The 21,678-nt window shown below is 55.9% G+C and overlaps 6 pseudogenes; all 6 read right to left on the bottom strand.

Moving 5' to 3' along the window:
• Positions 1 to 970: 970 nt before the first annotated feature.
• On the bottom strand, positions 971 to 1,090 carry LOC113889059 (annotated as a pseudogene).
• Positions 1,091 to 4,510: 3,420 nt separating this feature from the next.
• On the bottom strand, positions 4,511 to 4,630 carry LOC113889058 (annotated as a pseudogene).
• Positions 4,631 to 8,053: 3,423 nt separating this feature from the next.
• LOC113889069 lies at positions 8,054 to 8,173 on the bottom strand (annotated as a pseudogene).
• A 3,425-nt stretch (positions 8,174 to 11,598) lies between these two features.
• On the bottom strand, positions 11,599 to 11,718 carry LOC113889068 (annotated as a pseudogene).
• Positions 11,719 to 15,143: 3,425 nt separating this feature from the next.
• On the bottom strand, positions 15,144 to 15,263 carry LOC113889067 (annotated as a pseudogene).
• Positions 15,264 to 18,682: 3,419 nt separating this feature from the next.
• Positions 18,683 to 18,802, bottom strand: LOC113889061 (annotated as a pseudogene).
• Between the last annotated feature and the right edge of the window lie 2,876 nt (positions 18,803 to 21,678).

Genomic DNA, 21,678 nt, shown 5'->3' with positions numbered 1-21,678 from the left:
TTCCAGAGGCACCATTTCGTTGAGGTCCATAGGTTGAACCTAGGTAAACCAGGGTTGAGATGCAGGAAGAATTTCAGGCAGGGAAAATAGCATCTTGGAAGGCTATGTGACCAGGGAAACTTAGGACATTCAAGAAACGAAAAATGCCCTATGGGATGGAAGCCAAAGAGTGCAGAGGGCATTCCAGGCAAAAGACATCACAGAAGAACGTGAGGAGCAAGCCTGAAGGGAAGTGGTCGTATCGTCAATATGCTGGGAAAATACGAGAGCCGTTGGAGCAGGGAGGTGACAGCATTGCATCTGCATTTCCAAAAGGTCATCTTGCTCCACATCACTAATGATTGGAGAGGCTCAACTCCAAACTCCAAGGAGGGACCACTTCACATGAGTCCGATTGGGCCTCACTGCAATGTCTGTCAATAACCAGTGCTGGAGAAGATGTGGAGCAAAGGGAACTCTCCTCCACGGTGAGTAGGAACGGGCGTGGGTAGAGCCGGTATGGAAAAGATTATGGAGGTTCCCGAAGGAACTAAAAGTGGAAGTAGCCTATGGTTCAGCAGTCCGACTCCCAGGCATAGATACACCCACGGTATAAGTGAACAAGATAGATGCCCCGTTTGGGCACATCTATCTGTGCGTGCGTGCGCACTTGCGCATGCGCGATGGCCTGCGAGACAGGGGGTGGGGCGGGGGCTGGGGCTCTGGCTGGAGTCCGTGCAAGCCCCGGGATTGCCTGAGGCAAGCCAAAGGAGCCCCAGATGGAGACGGGACTGCCGGTCGTCGGGTGTCCTGGAAGCCGAATGCGAATGCGGAGGGGCTCGCGGGCCGCGTGGAGGCAACCCAGGTCTGCAGCGGGAGTCGGGGCCCCGGCCAGCCGCTCCCCGCGGCCCGGGAGGGGCTGGGGCTGCGGGGGGGATCCAAGAATCGGGACGCGCGGCGGGGGCTACAGGACCTCTTCTGGTAGGCAAAAAGCCTCGAGCACCCGGGATTCCCAGGTGGTCTCCCATCCAAGATCCTAACCAGGCCCGACCCTGCTTAGCTTCCGAGATCAGACGAGATCGGGCGCCTTCAGGCTGATAGGGCCTGAGACGGTGGCGGTTGGCTCGGGGCGCCCTAAGAGCCTTGCGCTTCGCCTCCCTTTCGCTCTGCCCTGCAGGTCGGGCCAACGGGCCGCACCTCTCGTCGCGGGGCGTGCTGTACTTGAGCCGCACGACCCGCGACCGGACTCCAGCCTGCTGACGCCGGCCCGCCCCCCCGAACACCGCCAACACCAGAGCAGCAAGCGCCTGGCCGGGCCCGGGGGCCCGAGGGGCTTCCAGGACCCCCCATTGACCGGGAGGGCGTGCGTGCGTGCGTGCGCGCGGGGCCTGGGGGCTGGGCTGAGGGGTGTGGAGGTCTCGGCGCCCTCCCACCCGCGGCCACTCCAGACCCGGCCGCGCTCGCTGAGCGGGGCCTCCGCCCGATCCCATGCGCTGCTCAGGCCCGCGCGGCCCCGGAGGTGTCGGTCTTCGGCGCCCGCCGCCTCCCAACCCCCGCGGCCCAGGGGCCTCTGAACCTCCTGCGGGCCTAGGCGCAGCGAAACTTGAGCGCCCAACTTGCGCGGCACCTGTCCGGTGCCCAAACCCACCAGAAGCCAGGAAGGCGCGGTCGAGCGGAGCGCCTCAGCCCCTCCCCTTCGCACTACCGAGGCCCCCCCTTTGCCCCCACGCCAAGCCCTCGACCTTCCTGAGAGAGCAGACGAGCCACAGGCAGGCACACAGACAGACACACAGACACTCGCACGCACCCACGCCAAGGGAGACAGCTGGCCTGCGCAAGCTCCTCAGCCAGAGCCAGAGCGCCTGGGAGAGGCCGGGGCCAGACGAACGGGCCGGCGGCTGGCTGTCAGGAGATACAGAGGCAGAAATACATGAAGATTCCGAGACAGACTCCAAGACGGCAAGAGGAGATACAGACACACACACACACACACACACACACACACACACACACACTTGAGTGTGGTCTTTGGAATACTTCTGTTCGTAGTTGCTGGGTTGAGCCCAACTTTGATACGACCCATGGACTGCGGCCCATCAGGCTCCTCTGTCCGTGGCATTTCCCAGGCGAGGATACTGGAGTGGGTTGCCATTTCCTTCTACGGGAGGCATCTTCCGGACCCAGGGATCGAACCCCAATCTCCTGCGCGCGGATACCTTGCCATCTGAACCAGGACATTGCTAATTCCCTAGGCAAAATACAAAGAATAGAGCTCGTGTTCTACTAAATGGAAAGATGATTTCAGAAACAGAAGCTGTCCTTTTTGGTATCTGTGAATCTTTATGTAGTTTTCGTTGATTTTTACTATTAAGGCTAAGTGAACAAGGCAAGAGAGAAACCCTAGAATTGAAAAGCAATGGACGTTTTTGAAAGAAACATGTGCAGGTGAAGCTCTCTTCCTTTTTGAGAGATGGTTAAATTCAAAATCTTGATACAACACATATGACTTTTGTGCACTTTCTTTCAAATCTCCATGACGAAGCCCTAAGGTGTCCAGGAAGAAAGGAGTAGAGGGGCAGACAAAAAGAGCAACCTTTCCCCTTGGTGCCATCTCAACCAGCTGCTTAGTTCCTTCATCTCAAGGACTATCATCTGGGCTTCTCTGGTTTGTCTGATTCTTGTTTCGGGGACCGTTTCTCGTCACAAGGCTGTCAACAGTGGGGGTGGGGTGTGTGTGTGGGGAGGAAGCCCTTCTTTCCATTCCACATGAGACCCAGTGGACAATCCAGGCCCTGCCCACTGCATTGAGTGTGCAGCAACAATATCAACGGTAATGCGGGTGAACAACACGTATTCCTGGAATCCACTCCGTTGGCTACTGACTGTGTGTGGTGGTGGTCTGGAACCTGGACCTGGAAGCTTTCTGGATGATTGCAAATGACACCAAAGTCTGAGGACGATGGAAGATCTTCACATTTCTGCAAGAGCCACACACCTCCAGAAGGAACCACAAGACTTGCCTGAAATGGTCAAGGTATAAGTCTTGGACTCAACGTTGGAAGGTCTCCACCTTTGCTATGGAAGTCAAACGATCTTTCTTTGAAATGAAAATGGAGCATACTGAACGTTCACATGCTTCTAGAGCATTTGAAAAGCCCTAACTTGTAGAAATCTGCTGTACGAGTTCCTTGAAAGCAAGAACCTCTATGTATGGATATGTCTTCATGCCTTAGATTGTGCCTCGAATATAGTGTACACATCAACCCAGGAAAGGAAAGAATTGACTCGCCAAATATACACAGAGATCAAAAGTGCCGAGCCAAGTGACCCCTTGAGGCTTCCAAGAGCTTTTCTGTCTTTCACACACTAAGTAAATACTGAGCACCTACGATGAGCTAGGAGGCATGTAATAAGTTTCAGGGAATAGAAGGCGGAGAGAAGAAGACACAGAGTTCCTGCTTTCACTGAGACGACTCTAATGATACATCACAGGCAGATCCTTTGAGAACCTATAGAGGGGCCTCTTCCCTCACCACAAAACCTGGGTGTCAGGGAAGGCTTTCCAGAGGCACCATTTCGTTGAGGTCCATAGGTTGAACCTAGGTAAACCAGGGTTGAGATGCAGGAAGAATTTCAGGCAGGGAAAATAGCATCTTGGAAGGCTATGTGACCAGGGAAACTTAGGACATTCAAGAAACGAAAAATGCCCTATGGGATGGAAGCCAAAGAGTGCAGAGGGCATTCCAGGCAAAAGACATCAGAGAAGAACGTGAGGAGCAAGCCTGAAGGGAAGTGGTCGTATCGTCAATATGCTGGGAAAATACGAGAGCCGTTGGAGCAGGGAGGTGACAGCATTGCATCTGCATTTCCAAAAGGTCATCTTGCTCCACATCACTAATGATTGGAGAGGCTCAACTCCAAACTCCAAGGAGGGACCACTTCACATGAGTCCGATTGGGCCTCACTGCGATGTCTGTCAATAACCAGTGCTGGAGAAGATGTGGAGCAAAGGGAACTCTCCTCCACGGTGAGTAGGAATGGGCGTGGGTAGAGCCGGTATGGAAAAGATTATGGAGGTTCCCGAAGGAACTAAAAGTGGAAGTAGCGTATGGTTCAGCAGTCCGACTCCCAGGCATAGATCCACCCACGGTATAATTGAACAAGATAGATGCCCCGTTTGGGCACATCTATCTGTGCGTGCGCGCGCACATGCGCATGCGCGATGGCCTGCGAGGCAGGGGGTGGGGGGGGGTGCTGGGGATCTGGCTTGAGTCGGTGCAAGCCCCGGGATTGCCTGAGGCAAGCCAAAGGAGCCCCAGATGGAGACGGGACTGCCGGTCGTCGGGTGTCCTGGAAGCCGAATGCGAATGCGGAGGGGCTCGCGGGCCGCGCGGAGGCAACCCAGGTCTGCAGCGGGAGTCGGGGCCCCGGCCAGCCGCTCCCCGCGGCCCGGGAGGGGCTGGGGCTGCGGGGGGGATCCAAGAATCGGGACGCGCGGCGGGAGCTAAAGGACCTCTTCTGGTAGGCAAAAAGCCTCGAGCACCCGGGATTCCCAGGTGGTCTCCCATCCAAGATCCTAACCAGGCCCGACCCTGCTTAGCTTCCGAGATCAGACGAGATCGGGCGCCTTCAGGCTGATAGGGCCTGAGACGGTGGCGGTTGGCTCGGGGCGCCCTAAGAGCCTTGCGCTTCGCCTCCCTTTCGCTCTGCCCTGCAGGTCGGGCCAACGGGCCGCACCTCTCGTCGCGGGGCGTGCTGTACTTGAGCCGCACGACCCGCGACCGGACTCCAGCCTGCTGACGCCGGCCCCGCCCCCCCCGAACACCGCCAACACCAGAGCAGCAAGCGCCTGGCCGGGCCCGGGGGCCCGAGGGGCTTCCAGGACCCCCCATTGACCGGGAGGGCGTGCGTGCGTGCGTGCGCGCGGGGCCTGGGGGCTGGGCTGAGGGGTGTGGAGGTCTCGGCGCCCTCCCACCCGCGGCCACTCCAGACCCGGCCGCGCTCGCTGAGCGGGGCCTCCCCCCGATCCCATGCGCTGCTCAGGCCCGCGCGGCCCCGGAGGTGTCGGTCTTCGGCGCCCGCCGCCTCCCAACCCCCGCGGCCCAGGGGCCTCTGAAGCTCCTGCGGGCCTAGGCGCAGCGAAACTTGAGCGCCCAACTTGCGCGGCACCTGTCCGGTGCCCAAACCCACCAGAAGCCAGGAAGGCGCGGTCGAGCGGAGCGCCTCAGCCCCTCCCCTTCGCACTACCGAGGCCCCCCCTTTGCCCCCACGCCAAGCCCTCGACCTTCCTGAGAGAGCAGACGAGCCACAGGCAGGCACACAGACAGACACACAGACACTCGCACGCACCCACGCCAAGGGAGACAGCTGGCCTGCGCAAGCTCCTCAGCCAGAGCCAGAGCGCCTGGGAGAGGCCGGGGCCAGACGAACGGGCCGGCGGCTGGCTGTCAGGAGATACAGAGGCAGAAATACATGAAGATTCCGAGACAGACTCCAAGACGGCAAGAGGAGATACAGACACACACACACACACACACACACACACACACACACACTTGAGTGTGGTCTTTGGAAATACTTGTGTTCGTAGTTGCTGGGTTGAGCCCAACTTTGATACGACCCATGGACTGCGGCCCATCTGGCTCCTCTGTCCGTGGCATTTCCCAGGCGAGGATACTGGAGTGGGTTGCCATTTCCTTCTACGGGGGGGGGGATCTTCCGGACCCAGGGATCGAACCCCAATCTCCTGCGCGCGGATACCTTGCCATCTGAACCAGGACATTGCTAATTCCCTAGGCAAAATACAAAGAATAGAGCTCGTGTTCTACTAAATGGAAAGATGATTTCAGAAACAGAAGCTGTCCTTTTTGGTATCTGTGAATCTTTATGTAGTTTTCGTTGATTTTTACTATTAAGGCTAAGTGAACAAGGCAAGAGAGAAACCCTAGAATTGAAAAGCAATGGACGGTTTTGAAAGAAACATGTGCAGGTGAAGCTCTCTTCCTTTTGAGAGATGGTTAAATGCAAAATCTTGATTCAACACATATGACTTTTGTGCACTTTCTTTCAAATCTCCATGACGAAGCCCTAAGGTGTCCAGGAAGAAAGGAGTAGAGGGGCAGACAAAAAGAGCAACCTTTCCCCTTGGTGCCATCTCAACCAGCTGCTTAGTTCCTTCATCTCAAGGACTATCATCTGGGCTTCTCTGGTTTGTCTGATTCTTGTTTCGGGGACCGTTTCTCGTCACAAGGCTGTCAACAGTGGGGGTGGTGTGTGTGTGTGGGGAGGAAGCCCTTCTTTCCATTCCACATGAGACCCAGTGGACAATCCAGGCCCTGCCCACTGCATTGAGTGTGCAGCAACAATATCAACGGTAATGCGGGTGAACAACACGTATTCCTGGAATCCACTCCGTTGGCTACTGACTGTGTGTGGTGGTGGTCTGGAACCTGGACCTGGAAGCTTTCTGGATGATTGCAAATGACACCAAAGTCTGAGGACGATGGAAGATCTTCACATTTCTGCAAGAGCCACACACCTCCAGAAGGAACCACAAGACTTGCCTGAAATGGTCAAGGTATAAGTCTTGGACTCAACGTTGGAAGGTCTCCACCTTTGCTATGGAAGTCAAACGATCTTTCTTTGAAATGAAAATGGAGCATACTGAACGTTCCCATGCTTCTAGAGCATTTGAAAAGCCCTAACTTGTAGAAATCTGCTGTACGAGTTCCTTGAAAGCAAGAACCTCTATGTATGGATATGTCTTCATGCCTTAGATTGTGCCTCGAATATAGTGTACACATCAACCCAGGAAAGGAAAGAATTGACTCGCCAAATATACACAGAGATCAAAAGTGCCGAGCCAAGTGACCCCTTGAGGCTTCCAAGAGCTTTTCTGTCTTTCACACACTAAGTAAATACTGAGCACCTACGATGAGCTAGGAGGCATGTAATAAGTTTCAGGGAATAGAAGGCGGAGAGAAGAAGACACAGAGTTCCTGCTTTCACTGAGACGACTCTAATGATACATCACAGGCAGATCCTTTGAGAACCTATAGAGGGGCCTCTTCCCTCACCACAAAACCTGGGTGTCAGGGAAGGCTTTCCAGAGGCACCATTTCGTTGAGGTCCATAGGTTGAACCTAGGTAAACCAGGGTTGAGATGCAGGAAGAATTTCAGGCAGGGAAAATAGCATCTTGGAAGGCTATGTGACCAGGGAAACTTAGGACATTCAAGAAACGAAAAATGCCCTATGGGATGGAAGCCAAAGAGTGCAGAGGGCATTCCAGGCAAAAGACATCAGAGAAGAACGTGAGGAGCAAGCCTGAAGGGAAGTGGTCGTATCGTCAATATGCTGGGAAAATACGAGAGCCGTTGGAGCAGGGAGGTGACAGCATTGCATCTGCATTTCCAAAAGGTCATCTTGCTCCACATCACTAATGATTGGAGAGGCTCAACTCCAAACTCCAAGGAGGGACCACTTCACATGAGTCCGATTGGGCCTCACTGCGATGTCTGTCAATAACCAATGCTGGAGAAGATGTGGAGCAAAGGGAACTCTCCTCCACGGTGAGTAGGAATGGGCGTGGGTAGAGCCGGTATGGAAAAGATTATGGAGGTTCCCGAAGGAACTAAAAGTGGAAGTAGCGTATGGTTCAGCAGTCCGACTCCCAGGCATAGATCCACCCACGGTATAAGTGAACAAGATAGATGCCCCGTTTGGGCACATCTATCTGTGCGTGCGCGCGCACATGCGCATGCGCGATGGCCTGCGAGGCAGGGGGTGGGGGGGGGTGCTGGGGATCTGGCTTGAGTCGGTGCAAGCCCCGGGATTGCCTGAGGCAAGCCAAAGGAGCCCCAGATGGAGACGGGACTGCCGGTCGTCGGGTGTCCTGGAAGCCGAATGCGAATGCGGAGGGGCTCGCGGGCCGCGCGGAGGCAACCCAGGTCTGCAGCGGGAGTCGGGGCCCCGGCCAGCCGCTCCCCGCGGCCCGGGAGGGGCTGGGGCTGCGGGGGGGATCCAAGAATCGGGACGCGCGGCGGGGGCTAAAGGACCTCTTCTGGTAGGCAAAAAGCCTCGAGCACCCGGGATTCCCAGGTGGTCTCCCATCCAAGATCCTAACCAGGCCCGACCCTGCTTAGCTTCCGAGATCAGACGAGATCGGGCGCCTTCAGGCTGATAGGGCCTGAGACGGTGGCGGTTGGCTCGGGGCGCCCTAAGAGCCTTGCGCTTCGCCTCCCTTTCGCTCTGCCCTGCAGGTCGGGCCAACGGGCCGCACCTCTCGTCGCGGGGCGTGCTGTACTTGAGCCGCACGACCCGCGACCGGACTCCAGCCTGCTGACGCCGGCCCGCCCCCCCCGAACACCGCCAACACCAGAGCAGCAAGCGCCTGGCCGGGCCCGGGGGCCCGAGGGGCTTCCAGGACCCCCCATTGACCGGGAGGGCGTGCGTGCGTGCGTGCGCGCGGGGCCTGGGGGCTGGGCTGAGGGGTGTGGAGGTCTCGGCGCCCTCCCACCCGCGGCCACTCCAGACCCGGCCGCGCTCGCTGAGCGGGGCCTCCCCCCGATCCCATGCGCTGCTCAGGCCCGCGCGGCCCCGGAGGTGTCGGTCTTCGGCGCCCGCCGCCTCCCAACCCCCGCGGCCCAGGGGCCTCTGAACCTCCTGCGGGCCTAGGCGCAGCGAAACTTGAGCGCCCAACTTGCGCGGCACCTGTCCGGTGCCCAAACCCACCAGAAGCCAGGAAGGCGCGGTCGAGCGGAGCGCCTCAGCCCCTCCCCTTCGCACTACCGAGGCCCCCCCTTTGCCCCCACGCCAAGCCCTCGACCTTCCTGAGAGAGCAGACGAGCCACAGGCAGGCACACAGACAGACACACAGACACTCGCACGCACCCACGCCAAGGGAGACAGCTGGCCTGCGCAAGCTCCTCAGCCAGAGCCAGAGCGCCTGGGAGAGGCCGGGGCCAGACGAACGGGCCGGCGGCTGGCTGTCAGGAGATACAGAGGCAGAAATACATGAAGATTCCGAGACAGACTCCAAGACGGCAAGAGGAGATACAGACACACACACACACACACACACACACACACACACACACACTTGAGTGTGGTCTTTGGAAATACTTGTGTTCGTAGTTGCTGGGTTGAGCCCAACTTTGATACGACCCATGGACTGCGGCCCATCTGGCTCCTCTGTCCGTGGCATTTCCCAGGCGAGGATACTGGAGTGGGTTGCCATTTCCTTCTACGGGGGGGGGGATCTTCCGGACCCAGGGATCGAACCCCAATCTCCTGCGCGCGGATACCTTGCCATCTGAACCAGGACATTGCTAATTCCCTAGGCAAAATACAAAGAATAGAGCTCGTGTTCTACTAAATGGAAAGATGATTTCAGAAACAGAAGCTGTCCTTTTTGGTATCTGTGAATCTTTATGTAGTTTTCGTTGATTTTTACTATTAAGGCTAAGTGAACAAGGCAAGAGAGAAACCCTAGAATTGAAAAGCAATGGACGGTTTTGAAAGAAACATGTGCAGGTGAAGCTCTCTTCCTTTTTGAGAGATGGTTAAATGCAAAATCTTGATTCAACACATATGACTTTTGTGCACTTTCTTTCAAATCTCCATGACGAAGCCCTAAGGTGTCCAGGAAGAAAGGAGTAGAGGGGCAGACAAAAAGAGCAACCTTTCCCCTTGGTGCCATCTCAACCAGCTGCTTAGTTCCTTCATCTCAAGGACTATCATCTGGGCTTCTCTGGTTTGTCTGATTCTTGTTTCGGGGACCGTTTCTCGTCACAAGGCTGTCAACAGTGGGGGTGGTGTGTGTGTGTGGGGAGGAAGCCCTTCTTTCCATTCCACATGAGACCCAGTGGACAATCCAGGCCCTGCCCACTGCATTGAGTGTGCAGCAACAATATCAACGGTAATGCGGGTGAACAACACGTATTCCTGGAATCCACTCCGTTGGCTACTGACTGTGTGTGGTGGTGGTCTGGAACCTGGACCTGGAAGCTTTCTGGATGATTGCAAATGACACCAAAGTCTGAGGACGATGGAAGATCTTCACATTTCTGCAAGAGCCACACACCTCCAGAAGGAACCACAAGACTTGCCTGAAATGGTCAAGGTATAAGTCTTGGACTCAACGTTGGAAGGTCTCCACCTTTGCTATGGAAGTCAAACGATCTTTCTTTGAAATGAAAATGGAGCATACTGAACGTTCACATGCTTCTAGAGCATTTGAAAAGCCCTAACTTGTAGAAATCTGCTGTACGAGTTCCTTGAAAGCAAGAACCTCTATGTATGGATATGTCTTCATGCCTTAGATTGTGCCTCGAATATAGTGTACACATCAACCCAGGAAAGGAAAGAATTGACTCGCCAAATATACACAGAGATCAAAAGTGCCGAGCCAAGTGACCCCTTGAGGCTTCCAAGAGCTTTTCTGTCTTTCACACACTAAGTAAATACTGAGCACCTACGATGAGCTAGGAGGCATGTAATAAGTTTCAGGGAATAGAAGGCGGAGAGAAGAAGACACAGAGTTCCTGCTTTCACTGAGACGACTCTAATGATACATCACAGGCAGATCCTTTGAGAACCTATAGAGGGGCCTCTTCCCTCACCACAAAACCTGGGTGTCAGGGAAGGCTTTCCAGAGGCACCATTTCGTTGAGGTCCATAGGTTGAACCTAGGTAAACCAGGGTTGAGATGCAGGAAGAATTTCAGGCAGGGAAAATAGCATCTTGGAAGGCTATGTGACCAGGGAAACTTAGGACATTCAAGAAACGAAAAATGCCCTATGGGATGGAAGCCAAAGAGTGCAGAGGGCATTCCAGGCAAAAGACATCAGAGAAGAACGTGAGGAGCAAGCCTGAAGGGAAGTGGTCGTATCGTCAATATGCTGGGAAAATACGAGAGCCGTTGGAGCAGGGAGGTGACAGCATTGCATCTGCATTTCCAAAAGGTCATCTTGCTCCACATCACTAATGATTGGAGAGGCTCAACTCCAAACTCCAAGGAGGGACCACTTCACATGAGTCCGATTGGGCCTCACTGCGATGTCTGTCAATAACCAATGCTGGAGAAGATGTGGAGCAAAGGGAACTCTCCTCCACGGTGAGTAGGAATGGGCGTGGGTAGAGCCGGTATGGAAAAGATTATGGAGGTTCCCGAAGGAACTAAAAGTGGAAGTAGCGTATGGTTCAGCAGTCCGACTCCCAGGCATAGATCCACCCACGGTATAAGTGAACAAGATAGATGCCCCGTTTGGGCACATCTATCTGTGCGTGCGCGCGCACATGCGCATGCGCGATGGCCTGCGAGGCAGGGGGTGGGGGGGGGTGCTGGGGATCTGGCTTGAGTCGGTGCAAGCCCCGGGATTGCCTGAGGCAAGCCAAAGGAGCCCCAGATGGAGACGGGACTGCCGGTCGTCGGGTGTCCTGGAAGCCGAATGCGAATGCGGAGGGGCTCGCGGGCCGCGCGGAGGCAACCCAGGTCTGCAGCGGGAGTCGGGGCCCCGGCCAGCCGCTCCCCGCGGCCCGGGAGGGGCTGGGGCTGCGGGGGGGATCCAAGAATCGGGACGCGCGGCGGGGGCTAAAGGACCTCTTCTGGTAGGCAAAAAGCCTCGAGCACCCGGGATTCCCAGGTGGTCTCCCATCCAAGATCCTAACCAGGCCCGACCCTGCTTAGCTTCCGAGATCAGACGAGATCGGGCGCCTTCAGGCTGATAGGGCCTGAGACGGTGGCGGTTGGCTCGGGGCGCCCTAAGAGCCTTGCGCTTCGCCTCCCTTTCGCTCTGCCCTGCAGGTCGGGCCAACGGGCCGCACCTCTCGTCGCGGGGCGTGCTGTACTTGAGCCGCACGACCCGCGACCGGACTCCAGCCTGCTGACGCCGGCCCGCCCCCCCGAACACCGCCAACACCAGAGCAGCAAGCGCCTGGCCGGGCCCGGGGGCCCGAGGGGCTTCCAGGACCCCCCATTGACCGGGAGGGCGTGCGTGCGTGCGTGCGCGCGGGGCCTGGGGGCTGGGCTGAGGGGTGTGGAGGTCTCGGCGCCCTCCCACCCGCGGCCACTCCAGACCCGGCCGCGCTCGCTGAGCGGGGCCTCCCCCCGATCCCATGCGCTGCTCAGGCCCGCGCGGCCCCGGAGGTGTCGGTCTTCGGCGCCCGCCGCCTCCCAACCCCCGCGGCCCAGGGGCCTCTGAACCTCCTGCGGGCCTAGGCGCAGCGAAACTTGAGCGCCCAACTTGCGCGGCACCTGTCCGGTGCCCAAACCCACCAGAAGCCAGGAAGGCGCGGTCGAGCGGAGCGCCTCAGCCCCTCCCCTTCGCACTACCGAGGCCCCCCCTTTGCCCCCACGCCAAGCCCTCGACCTTCCTGAGAGAGCAGACGAGCCACAGGCAGGCACACAGACAGACACACAGACACTCGCACGCACCCACGCCAAGGGAGACAGCTGGCCTGCGCAAGCTCCTCAGCCAGAGCCAGAGCGCCTGGGAGAGGCCGGGGCCAGACGAACGGGCCGGCGGCTGGCTGTCAGGAGATACAGAGGCAGAAATACATGAAGATTCCGAGACAGACTCCAAGACGGCAAGAGGAGATACAGACACACACACACACACACACACACACACACACACACACACTTGAGTGTGGTCTTTGGAAATACTTGTGTTCGTAGTTGCTGGGTTGAGCCCAACTTTGATACGACCCATGGACTGCGGCCCATCTGGCTCCTCTGTCCGTGGCATTTCCCAGGCGAGGATACTGGAGTGGGTTGCCATTTCCTTCTACGGGGGGGGGGGGATCTTCCGGACCCAGGGATCGAACCCCAATCTCCTGCGCGCGGATACCTTGCCATCTGAACCAGGACATTGCTAATTCCCTAGGCAAAATACAAAGAATAGAGCTCGTGTTCTACTAAATGGAAAGATGATTTCAGAAACAGAAGCTGTCCTTTTTGGTATCTGTGAATCTTTATGTAGTTTTCGTTGATTTTTACTATTAAGGCTAAGTGAACAAGGCAAGAGAGAAACCCTAGAATTGAAAAGCAATGGACGGTTTTGAAAGAAACATGTGCAGGTGAAGCTCTCTTCCTTTTTGAGAGATGGTTAAATGCAAAATCTTGATTCAACACATATGACTTTTGTGCACTTTCTTTCAAATCTCCATGACGAAGCCCTAAGGTGTCCAGGAAGAAAGGAGTAGAGGGGCAGACAAAAAGAGCAACCTTTCCCCTTGGTGCCATCTCAACCAGCTGCTTAGTTCCTTCATCTCAAGGACTATCATCTGGGCTTCTCTGGTTTGTCTGATTCTTGTTTCGGGGACCGTTTCTCGTCACAAGGCTGTCAACAGTGGGGGTGGTGTGTGTGTGTGGGGAGGAAGCCCTTCTTTCCATTCCACATGAGACCCAGTGGACAATCCAGGCCCTGCCCACTGCATTGAGTGTGCAGCAACAATATCAACGGTAATGCGGGTGAACAACACGTATTCCTGGAATCCACTCCGTTGGCTACTGACTGTGTGTGGTGGTGGTCTGGAACCTGGACCTGGAAGCTTTCTGGATGATTGCAAATGACACCAAAGTCTGAGGACGATGGAAGATCTTCACATTTCTGCAAGAGCCACACACCTCCAGAAGGAACCACAAGACTTGCCTGAAATGGTCAAGGTATAAGTCTTGGACTCAACGTTGGAAGGTCTCCACCTTTGCTATGGAAGTCAAACGATCTTTCTTTGAAATGAAAATGGAGCATACTGAACGTTCACATGCTTCTAGAGCATTTGAAAAGCCCTAACTTGTAGAAATCTGCTGTACGAGTTCCTTGAAAGCAAGAACCTCTATGTATGGATATGTCTTCATGCCTTAGATTGTGCCTCGAATATAGTGTACACATCAACCCAGGAAAGGAAAGAATTGACTCGCCAAATATACACAGAGATCAAAAGTGCCGAGCCAAGTGACCCCTTGAGGCTTCCAAGAGCTTTTCTGTCTTTCACACACTAAGTAAATACTGAGCACCTACGATGAGCTAGGAGGCATGTAATAAGTTTCAGGGAATAGAAGGCGGAGAGAAGAAGACACAGAGTTCCTGCTTTCACTGAGACGACTCTAATGATACATCACAGGCAGATCCTTTGAGAACCTATAGAGGGGCCTCTTCCCTCACCACAAAACCTGGGTGTCAGGGAAGGCTTTCCAGAGGCACCATTTCGTTGAGGTCCATAGGTTGAACCTAGGTAAACCAGGGTTGAGATGCAGGAAGAATTTCAGGCAGGGAAAATAGCATCTTGGAAGGCTATGTGACCAGGGAAACTTAGGACATTCAAGAAACGAAAAATGCCCTATGGGATGGAAGCCAAAGAGTGCAGAGGGCATTCCAGGCAAAAGACATCAGAGAAGAACGTGAGGAGCAAGCCTGAAGGGAAGTGGTCGTATCGTCAATATGCTGGGAAAATACGAGAGCCGTTGGAGCAGGGAGGTGACAGCATTGCATCTGCATTTCCAAAAGGTCATCTTGCTCCACATCACTAATGATTGGAGAGGCTCAACTCCAAACTCCAAGGAGGGACCACTTCACATGAGTCCGATTGGGCCTCACTGCGATGTCTGTCAATAACCAGTGCTGGAGAAGATGTGGAGCAAAGGGAACTCTCCTCCACGGTGAGTAGGAATGGGCGTGGGTAGAGCCGGTATGGAAAAGAATATGGAGGTTCCCGAAGGAACTAAAAGTGGAAGTAGCGTATGGTTCAGCAGTCCGACTCCCAGGCATAGATCCACCCACGGTATAAGTGAACAAGATAGATGCCCCGTTTGGGCACATCTATCTGTGCGTGCGTGCGCACATGCGCATGCGCGATGGCCTGCGAGGCAGGGGGTGGGGCGGGGGCTGGGGCTCTGGCTGGAGTCCGTGCAAGCCCCGGGATTGCCTGAGGCAAGCCAAAGGAGCCCCAGATGGAGACGGGACTGCCGGTCGTCGGGTGTCCTGGAAGCCGAATGCGAATGCGGAGGGGCTCGCGGGCCGCGCGGAGGCAACCCAGGTCTGCAGCGGGAGTCGGGGCCCCGGCCAGCCGCTCCCCGCGGCCCGGGAGGGGCTGGGGCTGCGGGGGGGATCCAAGAATCGGGACGCGCGGCGGGGGCTAAAGGACCTCTTCTGGTAGGCAAAAAGCCTCGAGCACCCGGGATTCCCAGGTGGTCTCCCATCCAAGATCCTAACCAGGCCCGACCCTGCTTAGCTTCCGAGATCAGACGAGATCGGGCGCCTTCAGGCTGATAGGGCCTGAGACGGTGGCGGTTGGCTCGGGGCGCCCTAAGAGCCTTGCGCTTCGCCTCCCTTTCGCTCTGCCCTGCAGGTCGGGCCAACGGGCCGCACCTCTCGTCGCGGGGCGTGCTGTACTTGAGCCGCACGACCCGCGACCGGACTCCAGCCTGCTGACGCCGGCCCGCCCCCCCGAACACCGCCAACACCAGAGCAGCAAGCGCCTGGCCGGGCCCGGGGGCCCGAGGGGCTTCCAGGACCCCCCATTGACCGGGAGGGCGTGCGTGCGTGCGTGCGCGCGGGGCCTGGGGGCTGGGCTGAGGGGTGCGGAGGTCTCGGCGCCCTCCCACCCGCGGCCACTCCAGACCCGGCCGCGCTCGCTGAGCGGGGCCTCCCCCCGATCCCATTCGCTGCTCAGGCCCGCGCGGCCCCGGAGGTGTCGGTCTTCGGCGCCCGCCGCCTCCCAACCCCCGCGGCCCAGGGGCCTCTGAACCTCCTGCGGGCCTAGGCGCAGCGAAACTTGAGCGCCCAACTTGCCCGGCACCTGTCCGGTGCCCAAACCCACCAGAAGCCAGGAAGGCGCGGTCGAGCGGAGCGCCTCAGCCCCTCCCCTTCGCACTACCGAGGCCCCCCCTTTGCCCCCACGCCAAGCCCTCGACCTTCCTGAGAGAGCAGACGAGCCACAGGCAGGCACACAGACAGACACACAGACACTCGCACGCACCCACGCCAAGGGAGACAGCTGGCCTGCGCAAGCTCCTCAGCCAGAGCCAGAGCGCCTGGGAGAGGCCGGGGCCAGACGAACGGGCCGGCGGCTGGCTGTCAGGAGATACAGAGGCAGAAATACATGAAGATTCCGAGACAGACTCCAAGACGGCAAGAGGAGATACAGACACACACACACACACACACACACACACACACACACACTTGAGTGTGGTCTTTGGAAATACTTGTGTTCGTAGTTGCTGGGTTGAGCCCAACTTTGATACGACCCATGGACTGCGGCCCATCTGGCTCCTCTGTCCGTGGCATTTCCCAGGCGAGGATACTGGAGTGGGTTGCCATTTCCTTCTACGGGGGGGGGATCTTCCGGACCCAGGGATCGAACCCCAATCTCCTGCGCGCGGATACCTTGCCATCTGAACCAGGACATTGCTAATTCCCTAGGCAAAATACAAAGAATAGAGCTCGTGTTCTACTAAATGGAAAGATGATTTCAGAAACAGAAGCTGTCCTTTTTGGTATCTGTGAATCTTTATGTAGTTTTCGTTGATTTTTACTATTAAGGCTAAGTGAACAAGGCAAGAGAGAAACCCTAGAATTGAAAAGCAATGGACGGTTTTGAAAGAAACATGTGCAGGTGAAGCTCTCTTCCTTTTTGAGAGATGGTTAAATGCAAAATCTTGATTCAACACATATGACTTTTGTGCACTTTCTTTCAAATCTCCATGACGAAGCCCTAAGGTGTCCAGGAAGAAAGGAGTAGAGGGGCAGACAAAAAGAGCAACCTTTCCCCTTGGTGCCATCTCAACCAGCTGCTTAGTTCCTTCATCTCAAGGACTATCATCTGGGCTTCTCTGGTTTGTCTGATTCTTGTTTCGGGGACCGTTTCTCGTCACAAGGCTGTCAACAGTGGGGGTGGTGTGTGTGTGTGGGGAGGAAGCCCTTCTTTCCATTCCACATGAGACCCAGTGGACAATCCAGGCCCTGCCCACTGCATTGAGTGTGCAGCAACAATATCAACGGTAATGCGGGTGAACAACACGTATTCCTGGAATCCACTCCGTTGGCTACTGACTGTGTGTGGTGGTGGTCTGGAACCTGGACCTGGAAGCTTTCTGGATGATTGCAAATGACACCAAAGTCTGAGGACGATGGAAGATCTTCACATTTCTGCAAGAGCCACACACCTCCAGAAGGAACCACAAGACTTGCCTGAAATGGTCAAGGTATAAGTCTTGGACTCAACGTTGGAAGGTCTCCACCTTTGCTATGGAAGTCAAACGATCTTTCTTTGAAATGAAAATGGAGCATACTGAACGTTCACATGCTTCTAGAGCATTTGAAAAGCCCTAACTTGTAGAAATCTGCTGTACGAGTTCCTTGAAAGCAAGAACCTCTATGTATGGATATGTCTTCATGCCTTAGATTGTGCCTCGAATATAGTGTACACATCAACCCAGGAAAGGAAAGAATTGACTCGCCAAATATACACAGAGATCAAAAGTGCCGAGCCAAGTGACCCCTTGAGGCTTCCAAGAGCTTTTCTGTCTTTCACACACTAAGTAAATACTGAGCACCTACGATGAGCTAGGAGGCATGTAATAAGTTTCAGGGAATAGAAGGCGGAGAGAAGAAGACACAGAGTTCCTGCTTTCACTGAGACGACTCTAATGATACATCACAGGCAGATCCTTTGAGAACCTATAGAGGGGCCTCTTCCCTCACCACAAAACCTGGGTGTCAGGGAAGGCTTTCCAGAGGCACCATTTCGTTGAGGTCCATAGGTTGAACCTAGGTAAACCAGGGTTGAGATGCAGGAAGAATTTCAGGCAGGGAAAATAGCATCTTGGAAGGCTATGTGACCAGGGAAACTTAGGACATTCAAGAAACGAAAAATGCCCTATGGGATGGAAGCCAAAGAGTGCAGAGGGCATTCCAGGCAAAAGACATCAGAGAAGAACGTGAGGAGCAAGCCTGAAGGGAAGTGGTCGTATCGTCAATATGCTGGGAAAATACGAGAGCCGTTGGAGCAGGGAGGTGACAGCATTGCATCTGCATTTCCAAAAGGTCATCTTGCTCCACATCACTAATGATTGGAGAGGCTCAACTCCAAACTCCAAGGAGGGACCACTTCACATGAGTCCGATTGGGCCTCACTGCGATGTCTGTCAATAACCAGTGCTGGAGAAGATGTGGAGCAAAGGGAACTCTCCTCCACGGTGAGTAGGAATGGGCGTGGGTAGAGCCGGTATGGAAAAGATATGGAGGTTCCCGAAGGAACTAAAAGTGGAAGTAGCGTATGGTTCAGCAGTCCGACTCCCAGGCATAGATCCACCCACGGTATAAGTGAACAAGATAGATGCCCCGTTTGGGCACATCTATCTGTGCGTGCGTGCGCACATGCGCATGCGCGATGGCCTGCGAGGCAGGGGGTGGGGCGGGGGCTGGGGCTCTGGCTGGAGTCGGTGCAAGCCCCGGGATTGCCTGAGGCAAGCCAAAGGAGCCCCAGATGGAGACGGGACTGCCGGTCGTCGGGTGTCCTGGAAGCCGAATGCGAATGCGGAGGGGCTCGCGGGCCGCGCGGAGGCAACCCAGGTCTGCAGCGGGAGTCGGGGCCCCGGCCAGCCGCTCCCCGCGGCCCGGGAGGGGCTGGGGCTGCGGGGGGGATCCAAGAATCGGGACGCGCGGCGGGGGCTAAAGGACCTCTTCTGGTAGGCAAAAAGCCTCGAGCACCCGGGATTCCCAGGTGGTCTCCCATCCAAGATCCTAACCAGGCCCGACCCTGCTTAGCTTCCGAGATCAGACGAGATCGGGCGCCTTCAGGCTGATAGGGCCTGAGCCGGAGGCGGTTGGCTCGGGGCGCCCTAAGAGCCTTGCGCTTCGCCTCCCTTTCGCTCTGCCCTGCAGGTCGGGCCAACGGGCCGCACCTCTCGTCGCGGGGCGTGCTGTACTTGAGCCGCACGACCCGCGACCGGACTCCAGCCTGCTGACGCCGGCCCGCCCCCCCGAACACCGCCAACACCAGAGCAGCAAGCGCCTGGCCGGGCCCGGGGGCCCGAGGGGCTTCCAGGACCCCCCATTGACCGGGAGGGCGTGCGTGCGTGCGTGCGCGCGGGGCCTGGGGGCTGGGCTGAGGGGTGCGGAGGTCTCGGCGCCCTCCCACCCGCGGCCACTCCAGACCCGGCCGCGCTCGCTGAGCGGGGCCTCCCCCCGATCCCATTCGCTGCTCAGGCCCGCGCGGCCCCGGAGGTGTCGGTCTTCGGCGCCCGCCGCCTCCCAACCCCCGCGGCCCAGGGGCCTCTGAACCTCCTGCGGGCCTAGGCGCAGCGAAACTTGAGCGCCCAACTTGCCCGGCACCTGTCCGGTGCCCAAACCCACCAGAAGCCAGGAAGGCGCGGTCGAGCGGAGCGCCTCAGCCCCTCCCCTTCGCACTACCGAGGCCCCCCCTTTGCCCCCACGCCAAGCCCTCGACCTTCCTGAGAGAGCAGACGAGCCACAGGCAGGCACACAGACAGACACACAGACACTCGCACGCACCCACGCCAAGGGAGACAGCTGGCCTGCGCAAGCTCCTCAGCCAGAGCCAGAGCGCCTGGGAGAGGCCGGGGCCAGACGAACGGGCCGGCGGCTGGCTGTCAGGAGATACAGAGGCAGAAATACATGAAGATTCCGAGACAGACTCCAAGACGGCAAGAGGAGATACAGACACACACACACACACACACACACACACACACACACACACACTTGAGTGTGGTCTTTGGAAATACTTGTGTTCGTAGTTGCTGGGTTGAGCCCAACTTTGATACGACCCATGGACTGCGGCCCATCTGGCTCCTCTGTCCGTGGCATTTCCCAGGCGAGGATACTGGAGTGGGTTGCCATTTCCTTCTACGGGGGGGATCTTCCGGACCCAGGGATCGAACCCCAATCTCCTGCGCGCGGATACCTTGCCATCTGAACCAGGACATTGCTAATTCCCTAGGCAAAATACAAAGAATAGAGCTCGTGTTCTACTAAATGGAAAGATGATTTCAGAAACAGAAGCTGTCCTTTTTGGTATCTGTGAATCTTTATGTAGTTTTCGTTGATTTTTACTATTAAGGCTAAGTGAACAAGGCAAGAGAGAAACCCTAGAATTGAAAAGCAATGGACGGTTTTGAAAGAAACATGTGCAGGTGAAGCTCTCTTCCTTTTTGAGAGATGGTTAAATGCAAAATCTTGATTCAACACATATGACTTTTGTGCACTTTCTTTCAAATCTCCATGACGAAGCCCTAAGGTGTCCAGGAAGAAAGGAGTAGAGGGGCAGACAAAAAGAGCAACCTTTCCCCTTGGTGCCATCTCAACCAGCTGCTTAGTTCCTTCATCTCAAGGACTATCATCTGGGCTTCTCTGGTTTGTCTGATTCTTGTTTCGGGGACCGTTTCTCGTCACAAGGCTGTCAACAGTGGGGGTGGTGTGTGTGTGTGGGGAGGAAGCCCTTCTTTCCATTCCACATGAGACCCAGTGGACAATCCAGGCCCTGCCCACTGCATTGAGTGTGCAGCAACAATATCAACGGTAATGCGGGTGAACAACACGTATTCCTGGAATCCACTCCGTTGGCTACTGACTGTGTGTGGTGGTGGTCTGGAACCTGGACCTGGAAGCTTTCTGGATGATTGCAAATGACACCAAAGTCTGAGGACGATGGAAGATCTTCACATTTCTGCAAGAGCCACACACCTCCAGAAGGAACCACAAGACTTGCCTGAAATGGTCAAGGTATAAGTCTTGGACTCAACGTTGGAAGGTCTCCACCTTTGCTATGGAAGTCAAACGATCTTTCTTTGAAATGAAAATGGAGCATACTGAACGTTCACATGCTTCTAGAGCATTTGAAAAGCCCTAACTTGTAGAAATCTGCTGTACGAGTTCCTTGAAAGCAAGAACCTCTATGTATGGATATGTCTTCATGCCTTAGATTGTGCCTCGAATATAGTGTACACATCAACCCAGGAAAGGAAAGAATTGACTCGCCAAATATACACAGAGATCAAAAGTGCCGAGCCAAGTGACCCCTTGAGGCTTCCAAGAGCTTTTCTGTCTTTCACACACTAAGTAAATACTGAGCACCTACGATGAGCTAGGAGGCATGTAATAAGTTTCAGGGAATAGAAGGCGGAGAGAAGAAGACACAGAGTTCCTGCTTTCACTGAGACGACTCTAATGATACATCACAGGCAGATCCTTTGAGAACCTATAGAGGGGCCTCTTCCCTCACCACAAAACCTGGGTGTCAGGGAAGGCTTTCCAGAGGCACCATTTCGTTGAGGTCCATAGGTTGAACCTAGGTAAACCAGGGTTGAGATGCAGGAAGAATTTCAGGCAGGGAAAATAGCATCTTGGAAGGCTATGTGACCAGGGAAACTTAGGACATTCAAGAAACGAAAAATGCCCTATGGGATGGAAGCCAAAGAGTGCAGAGGGCATTCCAGGCAAAAGACATCAGAGAAGAACGTGAGGAGCAAGCCTGAAGGGAAGTGGTCGTATCGTCAATATGCTGGGAAAATACGAGAGCCGTTGGAGCAGGGAGGTGACAGCATTGCATCTGCATTTCCAAAAGGTCATCTTGCTCCACATCACTAATGATTGGAGAGGCTCAACTCCAAACTCCAAGGAGGGACCACTTCACATGAGTCCGATTGGGCCTCACTGCGATGTCTGTCAATAAC

Source organism: Bos indicus x Bos taurus, unplaced genomic scaffold (genome assembly GCF_003369695.1).
Source record: "Bos indicus x Bos taurus breed Angus x Brahman F1 hybrid unplaced genomic scaffold, Bos_hybrid_MaternalHap_v2.0 tig00003496_arrow_arrow_obj, whole genome shotgun sequence".
Lineage (NCBI taxonomy): Eukaryota > Metazoa > Chordata > Mammalia > Artiodactyla > Bovidae > Bos > Bos indicus x Bos taurus.
Note: the sequence above shows the minus strand (reverse complement) of the source record. Positions and strands in the feature narration are given on the sequence as shown.